Source organism: Ips typographus, linkage group LG2 (assembly GCF_016097725.1).
Source record: "Ips typographus isolate SLU linkage group LG2, UJ_Ityp_2.0, whole genome shotgun sequence".
NCBI lineage: Eukaryota > Metazoa > Arthropoda > Insecta > Coleoptera > Curculionidae > Ips > Ips typographus.
Genome location: NC_138423.1, coordinates 18,089,026 through 18,103,705, shown reverse-complemented (window position 1 = coordinate 18,103,705; position 14,680 = coordinate 18,089,026). Strand labels below are relative to the sequence as shown.

The window sequence follows — 14,680 nt, the reverse complement described above, 5'->3', positions numbered from 1 at the left end:
TTATATCAACTACTACAAGAAAACGTTTCTAAACCCTGATTTTTGCAACTTTAGAGAATAGTTTGATAGTTTTGACGTTAGTGACAGTTGTCACATGATTTTAGAACACTATTTAGCTAGACGGTCACGTGACGATTATCAAAATAACTGTCATAAATCTCAGAAACACGTTTTATTATCACATACTGCAAGAAAACGTTTCTAAACGCTGATTTTTGCAATTGTAGAGCATGGTTTGACAGTTTTGACGTTATTGATAGTTGTCACGTGATTTCAGAAGACTATTTAGCTAAACTATGAAGTGACAATTGTCAAAATAACTGTTAAATCTCAGAAAATCGTCTTGTTTCGAAAACTGTGTTAAAATGTAATTCTTGCAAATTCTAGTAAAATTTTGACAATTCTGACAATAGTGACAGACATCACGTGGGTTTAGAGAATAATTTCAATTAAAAAAATGACTGTTTTAAACGCATTTTTAGAATCCTTATTAAATTTCCTATTCAATAAATTAAAAAAGTATATGAAAAGTTTCACAATCAACATAATGGCAATAACGTAATTACAAACGGTAGATTATATACAAAAAACAGGAGAACGGTAGAAGAACTACAAAAACGGTAGATATACCTATACAGGGTGTCCCACGACGAAAGACATCGATTGATATTGATGGTTGCACTTCCGTTTATACCGGAAGTCGATCACAATTTTCTTATTTTAAATAGAACACCCTATATATTATTACATATTTGGATTCCTCACAAAATTCTGACCAACTTTTGTGTACAATACCCTATGCCTATAAACCTGCCACTAAAAAAAATAAATTAAATTTTTTAAATAGAAACCCACATTTTTTATGACGGAATCATTTTGAGCATTAAAAATTACTATACGTTTCAATTTACTTGCCTATACCTAAATCCAACCCATTTCGTTTTATTTGAGAATTAACCGTCAAGTATATTTCATATACTCTTAATAGACATTAACATTATTATTTAACTAGGTCAATAATATTTCCTTTTTTGTTGTATTTGTGCCAGACTAGAACTAGAGATTAGACTCTATTTCTGACCTAGGTCAACAATGATCATTAAGGTAGAGAAAACTAATTTCTCAAGTTACTAATCGGTCAATAATGGTATGTTTATTATCTTAGTAGTGGAAAAACAGTTTTGTATGCGCATGTCATTGTTTGAATGTCAAGTATCATCGGCCTGTCAAACACGGCAACTGTTCAAAACCATTGATATATTATCATATTGCTTAGAGTGATCACGTATAATTTTAGGATATTTCAAAGAAAAAATTGATGATATTGCCCACATATGTCACTCACAAAACGGTTGATCGTTATACGGTTAAAACAGTAAAGTGACATAAATAATAGCAAAAAGTGGATTTCTGCTAAATATTTCTTTTAAGAAGAACATTAACGGCTGCATTAGCTGTTATTGATACACACGTCGCTCGATATGGTTCTCACTGTTTTTCAATTAATGCCATCACTTTTGCTTACTTGGGCAAACGTCCATTTTTATGTGTTTCTTTTTTAATTAAGCTAATTCTCTTGAGAACCATTAGATTGCGAAACGCAACTACACTACACTCAACCAAAAAAGAATAAAGAAAAACAAAGCAACCTATCGTGATTAGTTCCTTATGGGCGAATGATCATAAATCAAAATCTAATTGATTCGGTATCGCTCGGCACGTTCGGAATAAAACACTTTCCGAGATAACTGGTCTCGATCACGCAACGCACAATGTGCCCAAGAATGTTAATTGATCTTTCCTTCAACTTTTTTTTAAAAGTATTCTCATTTTTTTATGCCTTCAGAGAAGAGTGAAAATGCAAATCTCTTCCTCAATTTAGAGTCGTTTTTCTATAGTAAACGTATCACAATTAGATTTGTGTTTGCACACATCCTAACCAATAAAAACTTTTAGTGCATAAACAATCCGGACGTTTCATTGGTCAACGTCCACACCGCTCCTCCGCATATAATTGGCCATTCATTCCGTTCAAGCGCACAATGTGACAAGTTGAAAATTTTATTGACCGCCGCGACGTAATAAACCTCCAGAAAACATTTGACCGCGTACGATAAAAACGGGGCCTAACTTACAACGTAATCAGCAGGCCAACAGTAGAGCGTCGAATTTCTTCGGTGGTACCCCCTCGGGTACCGCCGTTTAACATTCCTGCGGTCGCTTTTTTGCGCGCACCTGTCGCGTCTACGAAATTTACGAGAGAAAACACCAGGTATCCAGCTTGTATTTCGCGGGCGACACAAGATCTTAAAAATGTTAATCGGCTGTGTATAAGTATATCGGTTTCATCTTCGTTGAAATTGAAAACGAAATTCTTTTTAAGGTGTTATACCTTAATGGTTACCCAAGTTAGGTCATAATTATTGGTTTTTATTATTATTCTGGTGTGGATTTTTTCAAATTGCCAACAGAAATGATGAAACTTGGTTTGTAGTTTGTGATTGGTCAAAAAAGGCAGCAAGCTGAAACACACACCGAGCTGTGATTTCCTCAAATGCACCATTATGAATCAATTGCACCGACATACAGCCTGTCCAAGAGAACCCTGGACATAGGATATTAGTTTTTATTGTTTTGCGCCTGTACGGTTCATTTAATGGAAAAACGTTTTAGATAACAGTTGTAGAGCACATCGGCTATCAACTTGTAATTGTTTTAATACCGTAGGTTTGACCATCACTTCCGACAGTGCTACCAACCTTTTAAAATCATTAAAGTTCACATGCAGTCATTCTCTAATCAAAACATGCAATCATTGAAAACAAGTTTATTTAGTAATAATTAAACCTTTATAATGCAAAGAAAATAAAACAAAAACGCGATAAAGATCCTTTTATCAGTAGCCACAGCGCAAAAATCTGGTACGTTGCATTTAGAACCTGATTCAATGTCTCTATCTAACTTACTTACTTTGTGGCTAAGTTCTTTAAGAGAACACTGGTTTTGCTTGGAAATATTGAATGAGGACGACCGAATCACCTATCTCAAGCCTTAACGATTTAAAGTGATGAAAACACTGGACAACAGTTTGTGAGACATTGAATGAGGTTATAAATGTACCAGCTTTTTGGGCTGTGCCTACTAATGAAGTATCTTTATCACGTTTTCATTTTATTTTCTTTGCATTTTGAGGGTAGTAACTCAAAATTATTACTAAATAAACTAGTTTTGATTATAGAATGGCGGACCGCGATTTGTTATGATTTTGAAAGGTTGGTAGGCTCTGCCGGAAGTGCATTTTCCTTTTTTTTGCGAATTTTAGAACCGTCTCAATGGTCAAACCTACGGTATTGAAAATGTGCTCTACAACTTTTATCTAAAGCGTTTTTCCATTAAGTGAACCGTACAGGCGCAAAAAAATAAAAACTTATTTTCCATGTTAATTTCCTATGTCCATGGTTCTCCTGGAGGCGAACTCCGTAACGATGTAGGAAATAGAAAACGCATAGAAATAGACAAGAAAGAAAATTTCTTTCTATTAACTGTTGGTACTCTCTAAGCTATTTTCTATCACATTCGGCTGACACCATCAATAGAAAACGGGAAGCTATCTGTCCTAAAAACATTGACTAATTTCTAGTAATAAATCTAGGGCTTTTACTTGTTTCCTCCTATTCAGGGTTAATGACAAGTATCAATGACAATAATTTGAATAATTCTACGTTTTTTGCTTTCTTTCTCAGTAATTAATCATATATTTCAAAGTTTGCATTCTAAAATAGTCTGTTTTGTTGAACTCATATAGCCATAACACCACCATCATGAACAGCGTACACTTCAAAAACAACAACTAATAGATGCATTAACACTTTAACTAAAAACTCAAAAACAAAGAAAGGGGGGTGCAAACACAATCAATTGGTCCCCAACCCAACCTTCTTGATCAAGATCTTCGCCAATCGAAACGTAGAGAGTACCATATATTACAATAGAGAAGGGTTTTCTATGACAGCAAAGAAATTTCCTTGCTATTTGTTAGAGAGTTCGCCTTCTGGACACCTAGTATTTAAAGGTACCCCCTAGGCTAAGTTTTACTGTGACATTTTGCATATGACTTGTCACAGTCAAAGCATAACTTAGCCTAGGAAAGACCAGGGGTTTAATTCTTGAAAGCAGGGAACGGAAATCTCAGGAGAAGTGTTGATAGAATGTGGCAGAAACCTGCCATTGCCAGCTTCTTCTGTCGCATTCTATCAAAACTTCTCTTGAGAGTCCTGCTCTCTGCTTTCAAGAATTAGGGCCCTGGGGTGACCTTAAACACGTCACGTGGCATCATCATTGGGCAAATTCTAAGGTAATAATGAATGACTTTTGCTATATTGAGATACTCGAAACTGATTGTGGTGATGCCGTTGGACTCATTTATGTTTGATATTTTCTTGGTGCTAGTGTATTTGAAATAGTCTTTTACCTACTTTAAATAAGAGTACCCCTGTTGCAAAATGTGTAAGTAGCAATTTACAAATTAATATTCAATAAGGCAAAACTATAACAGAGTTAATTGTGCCAAAGTTACATCGAACATTGCAAGACTACTTATAGTTTCACAGGGTATCCAGTAAGCATGTGATCAAGTGAAAAATCTAGATTTGACGTAAATATTAAGAAAAACTGTCGGCTTCCGGTGCTATTAACGGTCAAAGAAGTTCAAGTAGTCAAAAATCTTCCAAAACAGTTTAGAAGCGTCCAAATACTGCTAAAACAACCTAGAAGATTCCAAAATTATTAAGAACAGTCTAAAAGCTTCCTAATGCTCTTGAACTAGTCCAGACGCTCTTAAACGATCTCAACTTCTAAAGCAGTCCAGAGCTTTCAATATGCTCTTTAAACTGTCCAAATGAAAACACGATAGAAACACCAGAAGCTTTCAAAACAGTGACTAGTAGCTTTCAAATGCAGGTGAAACAGTCTACAATCTTCCAAAAGTTTTTAGTACACACTGAAAGCTTCCAATAAATGCTCTCCAACTAGTCGAGAGATGGTCAAAAAATTTCAAAAGTCTAAAAACTTCACTATGCCTCTAAAGCAGTTTAAAATCATCCAACAATTACTTTTAGAAACGTCTAAGTATCTAAATGTCTCTAAAGCAGTCCGGAACTTTCAATATGCTCTTTAAACTGTCCAAAAACCAAATGTAAAGAGATTTCAGACGCTTCTAAAAGACGATAAAAACTCCACAAGCTTCCAAAACAAAATCTAGAAACTTCCAAATGCTTCTGCAACAGCATAGAAGCTTTCAAAATAGTCTAAAAGCTTCCGTATGATTCTAGAGCAGTTTCAAAACTTCCAACAGTTTCAACAACCATCTAAAATTTTCAAAAGCAGTCCAGAACTTTCAATATGATCTTTAAACTGTCTAAACACCTTCCAAATGCTCCTGAAATAGTTCAAAAAGATTTCAGAAGCTTCCAAAACACTATAGAAACTTAAAAAAGTTTCAAAACAGTGTCTTGAAGCCTTCAAATGCTCCTCAAGTAGCATTAGAAGCTGGTGCGTCTGTGCAACCCGCCATATGTAGATCTACAGTAGTAATGGTAAGTTTACATGTGCAAAAGAAGTAGGTAAACAATGATTATAAGAAATTAGTTTATATTTGACTCTAAAAATTCATTTTTTCCAAAATGAAATAAGATAAGAAACAACCGGCAACATGTTTCCTACCAAAGGCAAACCGAGGTAAGCCAAAAACATCACCCTATAAAAACTTGTTTAGGAAGAGCTTGCAATGATGATTTCAGACCAACGGCTGGGAAGAAACATACAAAAAATATTCATTTTTCAGATCTGACTAAATAAGCTATAGGAAAGAGATTGCTGCTATTTAAATGTGAAATCCTAAGATTTTAGCCGAATCTCGATTACAATTTTAGCATGTGCACTCATTTTAACTTATACTGACCAAAAGAGATAGCCCATGTTATTACGACTTAAAACTCAGGTTACAATTGTGACCAAAATACGTCTCAATAAAACTTTTGTGAATGATCTCAACTTGCACCGTGCAACGGCTGTCGGAAGTAGAATTTTTGTCAAAAGTCTGTCAACAATGTCAACTGCCCATAATCACTGATATGTGCAGAGATAGGTTACGCTACAGTATGAACTTGAAGCACTAGAAGAGAACTCACTCAATACATGAACTTTATTTTTAAAGTAAACAAAGTAGATTTTTGCTTTAATTGCAGGTAATTACTGTTTCTATGCTTTTGCAACATCATTGAATGTGCGTTTGTAAATCACATCAAATGAGACAGAGCCCGGTTAATTTAACTAAAAGGCCATTGGTCAGCGGTACTGACAATGTTTGTGCATATAATTGGCCATTGAATTGGGAGTTAGCGACCAACCGTGCGCATCTGAGTTGAGAGGCAATTTGTGTGAGATTTATTGAAGAAGAACATTTGGGACTAACTTTTTAACACAAAAATTATTCAGGTCTACTGCAATGTTAAGTCATCCTTGACTTTTGTTATCGTTGGCGATAAACATTTGTAAATCGGTTGTCCAGATGTCATGCATGCATTTTCTCGTTCCACTCATAATTCTGGAGGGTTCGATAATAAAAAGTGATTTAAAGCATTTTGCTGGCTTTCTTTACGATTCCATCATGGTCGAATAGCCCACGTATCGGCCGGCGGCAGCACACCAACTGTTAGATTCAGAATCAGGAAATGTACTTCAAAACAGGAACGAGTTGTTTATCGATTATTATGCGATTTATTACATAGCATAGGTCATTCGATCTATATTTGTTCGATATAAGTTCTATAAATATGATTGACACTGTTATTAAAGACGTATCACTTCCATGTACAACCAACATGGATTCACGTACGATTCCAATTAAACTTCTTGACATTTTTACTCCAAAGATTCTTACTAAGGGCAACAATAAACCGCATTTTTGTCATAATCCAAACTGTTTCGCAATCGATAATCCTTTCACGTATGTCGATACGACCATTGGCAATAATTTTTCTCGAAAGGTCGACAAATCTTCGGTTTCGATCGACAGAGATGGAAGCAAAAAAGTGTGGGTTTTCGAAATGAGTAATGTATGCCTTATTCGACCGATCGATTTATTCGCTTCAATCTTGCGAAAAGTGAAACAGTGCCACGCTATGGTACCACGGTATTCTACTGACGCATACTCGACCGAATGGCGCGAACAAAAAAAAAGTTAAAAGGTTGCCGCCCACCCACTGTCAAATAATAATTGAGCTCGAACCATTAAAGTTGTCGACTGGATAAAATCAGTTTTAGATCAGGTAAGTGCTTGTCGGTTAGTAATCACACGTCAGCAAAAAAAAGGGTCGACAATGTTGCCAAATCAAAAATAATTAAAAAATCAAGTTAACAAACAAAAATATCTTAATAAGGAACATGGTTAGGTCATCATTAATGACACGACAGTTGTAGGCCAATGAGGCCAATGTGTAGAAATTTATTTACTGTGATTCAATCTAAAATTAAAAACTACTTTAACAACAAAGCACATTACATGAAAAATGAAGTGCTTGTCAAAATATTGTCTAAAAAGACAGATATACCAAATGTCAAAAATTTACAATTAGGTTCTACCACGAAATCAGCCGGCTATTGCAAACCAAATATAGTACTGAAAAAGATGACATAAAAAATGTTATTAATCACATGACCACTTTGCCAAAAAGTCTTATTGACGTCTTGTCATATTATGACTCATTTACTCGATTCAGAGTCATAAAGTTCAATTTTGGGTCAAAAACATTACATTATTAAAATATTAAAAGTAAAATGTAATAAGAAAGAGTTTCAGAATGTGTGACGTATGCTTCTATATTTATCTCATTTGTTTCATTAAAAATTAAGTCAAAGTTAAACTCAATTTAGTAAGAATTTTGTTCAATATCCACTTTACAGTTAGAGTTCATTATAATAGAATTTAATCTAGAGATTAGAAAGAACTTAATCAAATTGAGAAATAGAAGTTTTTTTTTCACTTTTATTAGATTGATGAATTACTATGTATTTTACAATAAAGTGATGTAAGATTGACCTAACTCTACTACTATTGTACTTTCTCAATATGTGGTATTTTAATAAAAACAAAAATGTTAGTAATAGTGGTTTGTGTCCTCAACCAAGTTTGTTTATATTTATCACTATCAGCTGTTTTGTTGGATCGTTCTGTATGGAAATTCAAAACTATCCATAGGATATCAATAATAAGAGGAAACCAATACCAAATAAATGATATCAACAAAGATGGAAAATACTTTGGAAATGACGTGGATGTCAATCCGCGGTAACAGACTTGATGTCACTTATCCAGAGTCACCTGACCTGTTATTAGAAAGTCTGAATAACATCTTGTGACTAAATTTGTGGCAAATTGTCACGTATCACTTAAGGCTATTATTTCATATTCCTTTATCCCATGGAATTGTAATAGCTATGCGCATTCTTACCTATTAACTTACTATATTATTTATTTACAGGTTGTTTATAAAAAATGTGACATTTTTGCTGCCATTATAGTTAAGATGCATCTAAAATTTCTAAATTGATTTTGACAGAATCTGGCCATATAGTAAAATATACCTTTAACTGGCTTGAAGAGTTTTAAAGGCTTCTGGAAATTCTAAAAGATAATTCACAAATATTTCATTGAATAATTATTTGCTTTTCAGTTATGTCTTTACGTTCATAAACTTTCATATCTTTTTGTACATAAATCAAACATTTAGCAATATCTTTACAATGAAGCAGTATGCATCGCATAAATTACAAATTACTGCATAGATACTGTTTTATTAAAGATAAACTTTCTACATTTCAACAGATTTCTTAATCGTATCACAGTACTCGTATGTTAACTATGCAAGAGCGCAAAACTGAGATGAAAATCTAAATCTTTTGCATTTCCTGTAGTTACAACTTCTTCTCTTCTCATGCAATACCTAGACAATACCAAAAATGATGCTGCTCTTGTGAAATACTAGTTAGTTGGTATATTTTGATTCATTATCCATTAAATGATATATATACACAATCTTTATTTTTTTCATACGAAAAAAAAAAGGCTATCGACCACACGTGGTCTTTCTGCCTATGTTTACAGATTTTTAGTTATTTACAATCTTATTTCTAATCAATATTTACAATTTTAGATTAAAAAAAAAAAAAAAATTCTATTGGAAGTGCTCCAACAGGGTGGATGCGGGAAAGAGGTAACGGGATTGTCTAGTTGGTCTTGTTAAGCACAGTGGAGTAATTATAGTCCAGTTGTGTGAATTGTTTTTCCATTTGTTTTGGAGTTGTACGAGTCTGTCAGTTATTTTGGTCATGTTTGTACGTTCATAGAGAAGTTGGTTGGATGGGTTGTGGAGTGGGTTTTCTGGGTGTCTTATTTTGGTTATTAGTCTTAGAGCAATCTGTTCCGTTGTTTGTATGTGTTGTTTAGTTTTCGGAGTTGAGTTTGCCATTAGCATGTTTCCATAGTCTAGAAGTGGTCTGCAGATGGATTGGTAAATTTGTGTTGCAGTTTTGGTACTGATACCTTTATTTTTGTAAGTTAGTGATCTAAAATGTTTTGTTCTTTTAATGAGTTCAGTTCTTGTATTTTTTACATGTTTAGTGAATTTCATTTTGTTGTCTATAGTCATTCCTAAATATTTAATGTAATTTTTAGGGGTAGTTCTTTGACCATCTGCTGAAACAGTTGGTGAGTCCGGTGTAATTTTATGGTTGGAAAGTAGGAGTTGATTTTTAGTAGCGTTAGGTGTTAGTCTCCATTTGTAAAACCACGTCATTGTGCGATCCGTCATTGTCTGGAGTCTTTCTACTGCTTTTTTAGTAGTTTTATCATGTGTAACGAGTGCCGTGTCGTCCGCGTACTGTAAAATATAAGCTGTATCGTTTATGTGTTTTTTATTTTGAAATCGGTGGTTGTATATGTCATGGCAGTATATATTATATAAGAAAGGCGAAAGTGGTGAACCTTGCGGAAGCCCTTGTTCAGGACAAAATGGGAATGAAAAGGTATTGTCTATGCGTACCTCTAATTGTCTGTTGTTAAGTAGGTTTTTAATAATGTGAAGTAGATATTTTGGTGTCTTAAGCTCATGTAGTTTGTACAATAGCCCTTTATGCCAGACACTGTCAAACGCTTTGTTGATATCCATAAATAAGCATGCTGATTTTTTGTTATCTAAGTGTGTAGTTTGTAAGTTATTTGTTAATATGAAAAGTGGATGTATGGTCGAATGTTTTGGTTTAAAACCAAATTGGTATGATGGTATATGGTTACCGATCAATTGTTGCAGTCTGTCCATTAAATGATTTAACATCAAAATCTAGAACTAGGATGCATAGTGTTATCGATGGAAGCAAAACAAGTCTTCACTTTTTCCAAACAATCCGTTCATTTGCTGTCACATTAAACCTGATGATTATTATTGAAATTTACTCATGTTCAAGATTATATCATAATGTACTTCTTCAGGCATTGCCAGGTTGATATGTTAATTTTTTTGACGCTACAAATTAAAAAAAGTAATGAATATAAATAATGCAGTTAGGGTATAAAATGCTACAACACTGGAAGTGACAGGTAATGTACATATTCAAAAAGACAGTAGCAATGGGCTCATCCCACATAACGTAAAACTGCGTTTCAATGCATATAAATCGGAAAGCTTAGTCTGAAATGTCGGAATTTGTAGTTTATTTACAAAAAAGAAAGTTTTTTGGTAATTTACAGGACTGAAAATGCGTAAATAAATTGAAATTGACGGTTTTGCCGCGTATATGACGTGAACGACTTTCAGCAGTTTTACTGGCTATGGCTGGTGGTTGACAGCATCTTCCGATCAGCTGATGTAAGTCACAAGTGAGTGCAATGTTGCCAAATAACACGTTTTATAGCACGACACGACAACTTTTTTATTTCACTGGACAAAAAGTAATTTGATGTCAATTTGACTGAGTCTATTGTTATTGTTAGAGACTTAAAAACTGTAAATACTGAGATGTGCATAGAAATAAAGACCGTCTTTATCGTTTCTAATTTCTCAAGATTAATTTGAATCGGTAAAAGTTTACAAACTGGCAACACGAGTTGGCTCATCGCACCTAATTGGTTGAAAACCGTCTACGTCAGATCTAGTGGACATCTTTGCTTTTGATTTAATTCTTGTTATATTAGACTTAGTATTTTAAAAAATAATAAAATACGTATTTCATATTTTTTGCGTCCTAATCAAATATGAAAGAAAAAAAAATATGTGTGATAAGCCCATTAGGTTAAATGAAATATCACAGTGATACGAATTAAAGCAATCATCAGTAAAATAATGATGTAATCAATCATTTGTCTTGGTACAAACTTTACCAGCACGGACGTTTTACATTTTCCTGTGTTTTTTTCTAGGTTACTGCCGGTCATACGAGTATTCTGTGTGAAAACACAGCTACTGCACACAACACTTCCTAGATATTATCATATTTCTTGAAATCCGACCCTCCGTTTATTATTTCCCTGAAATGTAATATACGCGACCACTTGTTGCCGCTCTACATCACGTTGTTTAGAACAAGACCAAGTAACCTGATTAGTTTTTGTAAATCAAAGCGAGCAATCAGGAAGTAATCGATAAAAGATACAAGTTCAATGCACTAAATATTTACACCGTCAAAATCCCCATAAAAGTCGTAGGTTCAAGCGAACGGAAGAGAATCTGTCGCTTTTTTTCGCCCTGTTACCGACCATTCTGTCTCACTAAGGAAGCCAATCTTTCAAGGCAATAAGAACCAGATTTATCGATTTGAAATTGAAATTTTCAACTCCGCGCTTCCAGTTTCTTTCACTCGTCGAATTAAAATCCGGACGAGGATTAAGTCTACTCGTCTAATAGGTCTATTTAGCGCTAATTGGTTATACTCGTTCGATTCCTGTATAAATTGTGTTTTTAAGAGTTTGTTTACCTTTGTTCAGGCTCGCCACCTACTTAATATAGTCTGTTACTATGCATAACAATAAAAGTGGATGCCCTAAATGGTAGCTGTAACATGTTGGTTCCCATTAGTTGAATTTTAATGAAGTAGCATAGTATTAACTCAAAGTTGTTTTAATCCTTGAGAATTAAGTACTTTAACAAGATGTTTAATCATAACTAAATGCTTTTTGCTAGGAAAGGGTTTTAGTACAGCTTGTTTGTAATTTTAGATATAGAATCAATTTTTTACAACTAATTACACCAGAAGTAACCTTACAATAAAAAGTGCAAATTTAAAACAAAAAACAAAAACCCAAGTAAAACTCTCCATTTTATTTTTTCATAAAAATAAATTATGCACCGTATACATATAGGTTGATTTGATTGGTATTATTTTAGAAAAAAAGTTTAACTTAATTTAAGAAGAAATATTAATAATTTCTTGATACATCATCACTACAGCAAAATTGGGCTTTAAATGTAATTTTCCGTCAATTTCCACAAACAAAATGAGAATATTTTGTCTCAGTTTCGACTTTTAAGTTTTTCTAATAACCACCTATCTAATTTTTTTTTTACCAATCACTAACTGCCCACAGCGTTGAGATTTACGCAAACACAGTGGACTTATCATCAGAGTGTTTTGTGAATACACCTCTTTATTATTTCTGGAAGGAATGTGATCTCCAAATATCTAGTAAAAAAAATGTTTTACTACAACTTAAGGCAATAATACTAACAATTGTCACGTGACCCTCCATTGTGTACGATTAACGCAGTCACGGGATAACTGTCACATTATCGTCTGATTGGTGAAAAGAGGAATAACCGAATTTAGTTTTTATTAATATAGGATACATAATATGAGAAAGGTTTACAGCAAAAATGAGTAAGACCTGTTTTGTAACGTTTTCTGGAAAACTCAGTCATAGAGGATCTACAGGGTAATCTGAGGGGTAGATCGCAGAAGTATTTTGGTGTACTCACTCGAGGTAATTCGAGGTATTATGATGCACTTTGCCAGTATTACCAGCATTTTGAGGTATTTTTAAGGTATTTATAAGGCATTTCATAGAATTTTGAGGCATTGACTGTATGTTTTGCGATATTTTCATTGGAATTTTGAGCGAAATGAAGCCTAAATAAAAGAAATTTTGCGATATTTTAAGGAATACATTGTAGTAGACCAAGTAGTAGACAATATAGTGTATCAATATAACAAAATTGACCGCACATGTAATTATTATGGTAAAATCTTTGTTACTTGATATTAAGTTGAAACAATATTCATTACAAATTATTATAATAATTTACCAATTTTTCAATATTTAAACTACATTTTTATGGTCACTTGACTGTTTTTGACAGGTGTCAACTGGACTTTACAGTGTTGCAAGCTCTAAAATTGCATAAGTCACGTGATGTATCTCTTATAATTTCAGCTTTTACAACTGTCTAAAATAGTCGAAATTTAATTAACCAAGTTTTTAAAGTTTAAACCACATTTTAACGGTCATGTGATTAATTTTGACAGATATCAACTGGCCTTTACAGTGGTGCAAGCTCAGAATTGCATTATCAACGTCACGTGACGTGTACTTTGCATTTTAAGTTTTTACAACAACTGTCCAAATATTATTATCAATTTTCCAAAGTTTAAATTGCAGTTTGAAGGTCACGTGACTGTTTTTTACAATGTCAACTGGTCTTTACAGTGTTGCAAGCTCAAAAATTGAATTATCCAAGTCACGTGACGTGTATTTTGCAATTTAAGGTTTTACCACTGTCTAAATTTTATTTATCAATTTTTCAAAGTTTAAACTGCGTTTTGAAGGTCACGTCACTGTTTTGGAAAATGTCAACTGGTCTTTACAGTGTTGCAAGCTCAAAAATTGAATTATCAAAGTCACGTGACTTGGTTGTTACAATTTTACCACTGTCTAAATTTAAAATACTATTTATTTAATTTTTCAACTGTTTCTTTTAAATGATAGGTGTCTTTATTTGACAAGTGCTAATTTGGTTACTATGACAGTTAGAAGATTCGTTTAAACGTCAAAATTAACCCGTAATTTCAGACAGCTGGACAAAAAAATATATCACCTGTCACCTGACCTTAGAAATTTTAAGCTTCGGCACAAGGTCACATCAAGTGTCAAAAATTTGAAAAAACCTTTACGCATTCAAAAAATTTTAAGCATTCGGGTATTCAAAATTTGGAAAAGCAATCAGGTAACCTAAGGAGTGAATTTTAGTGTACATACATAGAAACTTGTGATAATTACTAGCCATTTCAAGGTATTGCGATGCATTTTGTGAAAGTGTAGTATGTGGCATTACATGTGAAACTCAAAGCATTTTTGTTCGTTTATTTGGTATTTTGTTATTGACCATTGATTAGTTAAAAAATACTCCAAAGTATATCTTAGAGGGTTTCAGAGGATTTTTACCAAGGACGTAATAGATATGTATGATTTTGGCCTGATGGGCATTGTAAGTGATTTGTGAATTTATATAATACGAATTAATGTTTTTAATTGTTTTTTAAAGCTTTATTTTAGACATATTTTCCAATTTTTACAAAAATTTGTAATTGTTTTGCTATAAGGTACTTATGTTATTTAGAGTAACGTATTTATAAT

The 14,680-nt window shown here is 33.4% G+C and overlaps 1 protein-coding gene across 2 annotated transcripts in view; it reads right to left on the bottom strand.

Annotated features, from left to right (window-relative positions):
- Positions 1 to 14,680, bottom strand: part of LOC145724775 (uncharacterized) — a 175,937-nt gene that overhangs the window by 54,588 nt on the left and 106,669 nt on the right. The window lies entirely within an intron of this gene.